Genomic DNA, 6,591 nt, shown 5'->3' with positions numbered 1-6,591 from the left:
GTGGCGTGTAGCACATGGAAAGCTGAGCGTGTGATTGTATGTATTGGAAATCTAGGAAAATAGCTGTTGTCATCTTAATTCTTACCCACTACGTATGTCATGTGGTTTATGATGTCAAATATGCATGATTTAATAAATCATGGGGAAAAAACATGCATGAATATTTCTATGTATTTGCTGTTCACACTACATAAAACGGATCAGGTCTGAATCTGAATAGCCTTAGTGCCATTGACCATGATGAAGACCTGACTGGTCAAAATTTTGTGCTGAGAAAATGAACATTTTAGAGTGTTAATTTCAGTGTACTGACATTTTTTTCTTCTCTGTTTATTATTTGTTACTTTTTTGTGCTGCACCTGAACCCAACTTTAGGTCATTTGGATGTGCACACCTTTTTGCACTGTTGACACATAAGCATTTAAATAAGATAAAATACAATTATGCAGTATACACTAATTTTTTGTTTGTCCATAAATAAATAAACACACACACACACACACACACACTGCCGTTCAAAAGTTTGGGATCAGTAAGATTTGTAATGTGTTTTACAGACTCTTCTGCTCATCACGGCTGCATTTATTTGATCAGAAATACAGGAAAAAACAGTAATATTGTGAAATATTATTACAATTTAAAATAATGGTTTTCTATTTTAATATACTTTAAAATCTAATTTATTCCTGTGATCAAAGCTGAATTTTCAGCATCATTACTTCAGTCTTCAGTGTCACATGATCCTTTAGAAATACGCTGATTTATGATCAATATTGGAAACAATTTTAGTGCTTCATATTTTTTTTTGGAACCTGTGATTCTTTTTTCAGGATACTTTGATGAATAAAAAGTTAAAAAGAACAGCATTTATTCAAAATAGAATCTTTTGTAACAATATATACACTACTGTTCAAAAGTTTGGGTCAGTATTTTTTTTTCTTTTTTATGAAAGAAATGAATGCTTTTATTCAGCAAGGATGTGTTTAATTAATAAAAAGTGATAAAGACTTATATTGTTAGAAAATAATTATATTTTCTATTTTTATTTATATTTCTCCCCATTTAAAAAGTATTATATTATTATTTAAGGATTAAAAAAATTAAAGCATCGGTTCTGTTATGTAGTGTGAAGAGCAAACACAGAAACATTTATGCATTTATAAAAATAATTTATGAAGTCATTCATATTTGACATCATAAACATTTCAGTGTGCAGATTATTTTTCATCGTTTATTATTAGTTTAAATTGTGACTTATTGTGGCAGTTCATTAAACTACGGGCAGTGCTTCAAATGCATCATCCCAACAGAATTTGATGAAATCTGTATTTGATGTTGCATATTTAAGATTAAGCCTGAGATATTTAAAATCAACTTTGGCTTTGAACACACCCTATACTATGAATGTTAGCTTGAGAATTTGCTTTGCTTATATTCAAATGGATTATGCAACCTGTTTATGAATCTTTGTATTAAGTAAAAGAAGAATGGGGGCATTTTATAATGATGTTCAAACCATCCGTATTCAGTGGGTGTAGAAAAGAATCACCCCCCTTTAAAGTAATCACATTTTGTTGCTTTGCTGCCTGAAATGAAGACGGACACAGTTTTTGTTTTATCCGGCTGTATTTACTCAGTGCAACTTATAACAACCAAGTGAAAGATATAACACCAATATGTTAGAACAAAATAAAAAAATAAAAAAACAGAATCTCTGAGTTGGAAAAAGGATCACCCCCCTCTTAAAAATGACTTGTAAACTCAATCGGATGTAGCTAATCGTCTTCTCAATGGCACACAAAGCTGTAGGAATGTAGGAATGCTGTTATGTGGATGGTGAGCTCTATTGGATTTCCGCCAGACATAGTTTGGTGTTGAGGCCAAAAAATTAAATATTAGTCTCATCTGCCTCAGAATCTTCAAGGTGCGTTTTGGTCGTGACTGCATGTGGCCTTTCTTGAGGAGTGTCTTTTTTCTTGCAACCCTCCCATACAAGCCACATTTGTGGAGAATTTGTGATGGTGTTGTCACATGCACACAATGACCACTCTTTGTCATAAATTCCTGCAACTGCTTCAGAGTTGCTGTAGGCCTCTTGGTCGCCTCTCTGACCAGTTTCCTCCTGGCTCTTTCATCCGAGCAACGTCCTGATCCAGGGAGAGTCTGTGTGGTACCAAATACCTTCCACTTCTCCATAATAGACTTCACTGTGCTTCTAGGCATTGATAAAGCCTTTGAAATGTTTTTGTATTCATCTCCTGACTTGTTCCTGTCCACAACTTTATCCCGGAGATCTTTTGACAGTGCCGTGCCACACATAGTTGCTGGTTTGCTTCAGCTGCACTACCAAGAACTGAAATGCTCCAGGAAAGCTCTTTTCATGCTGAGCTAATCAAAATGAGCACAGTTGAAAGTCAAATGGTTTTGTGTGCCATTGAGAAGGTAATTAATTGCACCTCAATGAGTTCACAAGCCATTTTTAGAAGGGGGTGATCCTTTTTCCAACTCAGTGATTCTGTTTTTTTTTATTTTTTTCTGACATGTTGGTGTTATATCTTTCACTGGGATGTTATAAGTTGCACTGAGTAAATACTGAGTAAAGGGGATGATTCTTTTCTATACCCACTGTGTGTGTCACATTTTTATTTAGATTTCTTTTCTGACTGGACATAGGCCTAGTTCACATTATTTGCATGAACATGACATCTTAGCTTTTAGATTTAGCTTATGCAAAGCAAAAACAGGGTGTTTTAATAATGGTCTGCGTATGGCAGCGTATGCGTATGAGAGCCGTGCTCTTGTTGGTCTGGAGGAGGTTTTTGTATTTATGAGGGTTAGTGATGTTATAGATGCTGGCTTTGTGTTGCAGGGTGTGTTTCTCTGCTCTCCTTCTGGTTAGAGCGGGTGGTGTACAACAATAGCCCCCTTCATCATTACAGAGTTGCACTGATTTCTCGCCTCGGCTTGTGAACAATATTATTGGCACGGGCTGGGGGGAAAAACAGCGGTCCAGGCCACTCACACTTTACTTTTCATTATTACAGTAAACGCACTATACTGTATATTCGGGATGATATTGTTGGTGATATTGTGATTTATTTTGATTTTCTAGGTCATGTCACTAGTTTTGTGGTCTTGTGCAACTCTCATGGAAAATGAATAATTCAATGTGAACTACCTTAGTAACGTCTGTAGTAAAATCAGTGTTACAATTGTAACGTTTGATTAATTTGTTTGAGTCAGCTCAAACTGATTCAAGTATTTGTTTGCATCATCACTCTGAAAAGTTCACTGTCTCTGCATTGTATTTTTCATGATTTAAAATGTATTAACAAGGTTAATTTTTTTTCGTTAAAACGTATTGTTATATTAGTCGATATGAATATAAATTATAATAATTCTTGTTGATTTAGTGAAAAAAATCGTGCCTTTATTTTCGTGCCATTATTTTCTGCTATTTGTATTAAACAATAATCTATTCTACTGCAAAAACGTCTCAGGTTACATATGTAACCATGGTTCCCTGAGAAGGGAACGAGACACCGTGTCCTCTAGGGGTCGCTATGGGGGATGACTCCTGCGTGACTGGTGTCTGAAGCATACATGTAAACACACCAATGCTATTGGCCGGCGACAGCCTATGACACCGGCACGACCACAGTATAAAAGGGTGCCAGACCCCTAGAGGACACGGTGTCTCGTTCCCTTCTCAGGGAACCATGGTTACATACGTAACCTGAGACGTTCCCTTCCGAGGGAACTTAGAACTGCGTCCTCTAGGGTTCGCTATGGGGAACGGTATACCCACGGGGAGTGCATGCCAATACTGAGGCGAGCACTAAGTACCAACTCAACCACATCAGAGGAGCTGCCCCTAGGACATTTCTGACGGCTGTTAGTGATATGATCCCCTACGGCCAAAAGGCCCGAGCTGTGCCAAAAAACTTACCTGTAAGGGCTGGCTTAAGAAAAACCCGAGCCCAGGGCAAAGCTCAAGGCTTGGAATCATAAAAAAGGATTCCTTTAAGGGGATACAGCCAAGAACCAGGGCTGGCAAAACCCATATCCTGTCCTGTAACACATGGACTACTTCCCGCTCTGAGAGTCATAAAGCTCAAGGCTTGGAATCATAAAAAAGGATTCCTTTAAGGGGATACAGCCAAGAACCAGGGCTGACAAAACCCATATCCTGGCCTGTAACACAGGGACTACTTCCAGCTCTGAGAGTCATAAGATACCCAGGGGACTTAGTAGCAACACCCTGTCTACAAAGTGTGTACACGGAGAGTGGGGCCCAAGGTAAAACTGGGGCCAGAACCAACTCAGAGAAAGGGTACGAGGTCAGCATCGTGCCACCCTTACCCAACAAGGGTTTTTAAAAAAGGTGCACAAAGACTAGCGTGCACACCTGCCATGAATATGGACTAGAAAAAGTGCCCAAAGAACTAGCGATGTGTAATAAATTCTAAGCACGTGATGATGATATCCTGCTGATTACAGAACCGGCTTTTTTAACAAAATGCACATGACAATCGCATTCAATTAATCGTGCAGCCCTAGCGTGAGCACTTACCATAGATATGGATTTAGAAATATCGTTACTAAGCCACAGCAACCACACTCAGGAGGGAGCGGCGTGCTCATAGAAACCCCTCGGAAAGGTAGACGAAGGTAGATGTAAATACTCTAAGAGGGAGATCCGTCCTGGTCCGGACGAGAGTGTTGGGAACGTGCCTTCGTGGGATGAAGGACTTAAAAGCAGCTGAGCGCGCCCTCGCCTCCTTAAACTTCTCGACAACCGTCTCGATGGAAGTGCCGAAAAGTTCAGAAGTGGAGGCGCATCAAGGAGAAAGCCTCTCTCTTTCGCCCCGATGTCAGCCAGGTTCACCCACAGATGATAGATCTGCCCATGGCAGTAGCGGTCTGTTTGGGGGCACGGAGAGCGAGATCCATAGTGCGGCGCAGCTCAGACACTTCTTCAGGGGAAAGACCTTGACCTTTATCCAGGTCTTTCAGCAGGTCAGCCTGGAAGGCTTGCAAAATTGCCATGGTATGCAACAAAGCCGCCGCCTGACCTGCTGCTGCGTATGCCCTGCCATTCAGACGAGATGTCATTTGAAGGGCTCTGGATGGCAAGGAGGGAGTCTTAAGAGAGGATGTTTCTCACATAGCGAGATAGCAGGCTAGCGTCTCTATCTTTAAAAAGATAAATATTCTGCCCTAAAAAGGCAAAACACAGTAACCTTTTTCAGTTTTTTTTTTTAATTTACATTTGGTGTTATAAAAGTATAGTAATGTATATTTGTGTATAGTAAGGACGAAATATAGTGTAATGCTTTTGGTGAAAAAAAAAAAGTCAACTAATTTTTAGCTAGAAGTCGACATTGAAAAACCTACTCAAAAGTTTGGGGTCGGTAAGATTTATTTATTTATTTTTAAAGTAATTAATAATTTCATACAGCTAGGATGCATTATATTGATCAAAAGTGATGTAAAGACTTTTACATTGTTAAAAAAATCTGTTTCAACTAAATGCTGTTCTTTTGAACATCATATTCATCAAAGAATCCTGAAAAAAAAAATGTATCACAGTTTCCACAGAAAAATTAAGCAGCACAACTCTTTTCAACATAAGAAATGTTTCTTGATCATTCATTCATTCATTCATTATTTATTTATAAAGCACATTTAAAAACAACCCAGGGTTGACCAAAGTGCTGTACAGATAATAGATGTCAAATAAAGATACAAATGATAATATCTCAAAAAAAATAAAAAAATAAAATAATAATAATAATAATAAATTAGAAATCCACATTAAGCAAATGTGTTTTAAGTTTTGATTTGAAAGAGGAAAGTGATGACACCATTCGGATCGAAACTGGTAGGCTGTTCCAGAGTTTGGGGCCTACTGTCGCAAAAGCTCGGTCTCCACGATGTTTTAACCTCGATCTACACACAGAGAGCAATCCAAGGCTGCCTGATCTAAGTGACCTAGAAGGATTGTGATAATGTAAAATGTCAGAAAGATACGCTGGTGCTAGGCCATGTAATGCTTTAAAAACAAAAACTAGAATTTTAAAATCTATTCTCAGTTTGACTGGTAGCCAATGCAGAGAAGTTAAGATGGGAGAGATATGATCAAATTTTCGACTGTCAGTCAGCAGCCTGGCTGCAGCATTTTGTACCATTTGAAGACGCCCGATGGATGATTCCATGGATGATTCAAATCAATAGAATGATTTCTGGACGATCATGTGACACTTAAAACTGGAGGAATGGCTGCTGAAAATTCAACTTTGCATCACAAGAATAAATTACCTAGTTGCCTATTTTAATATATTTTAAAATGTATTTCAAATTGTAGTAATATTTCAAAATTTGCTGTATTTTGGAGTCAAATCAGTACAGTCTTGGTGAGCAAAAGAGACTTAAAATATACGTAAAATTATAAAATATCTTTTTATATATATATTTTTTCTTAATCCGCCCCAGTTCTTGGAACACTAACCGTATCACCACAGCTGTTAAACTGCAGGTTAAAAGTTCTACCTTACTAGCCGTAAGTCAAACATACACAGACACACTCTC

The sequence above is a fragment of the Sinocyclocheilus anshuiensis genome, unplaced genomic scaffold (assembly GCF_001515605.1).
Source record: "Sinocyclocheilus anshuiensis isolate Anshui unplaced genomic scaffold, SAMN03320099.WGS_v1.1 scaffold827, whole genome shotgun sequence".
NCBI classification, from domain to species: Eukaryota; Metazoa; Chordata; class Actinopteri; order Cypriniformes; family Cyprinidae; genus Sinocyclocheilus; species Sinocyclocheilus anshuiensis.
Note: the sequence above shows the minus strand (reverse complement) of the source record.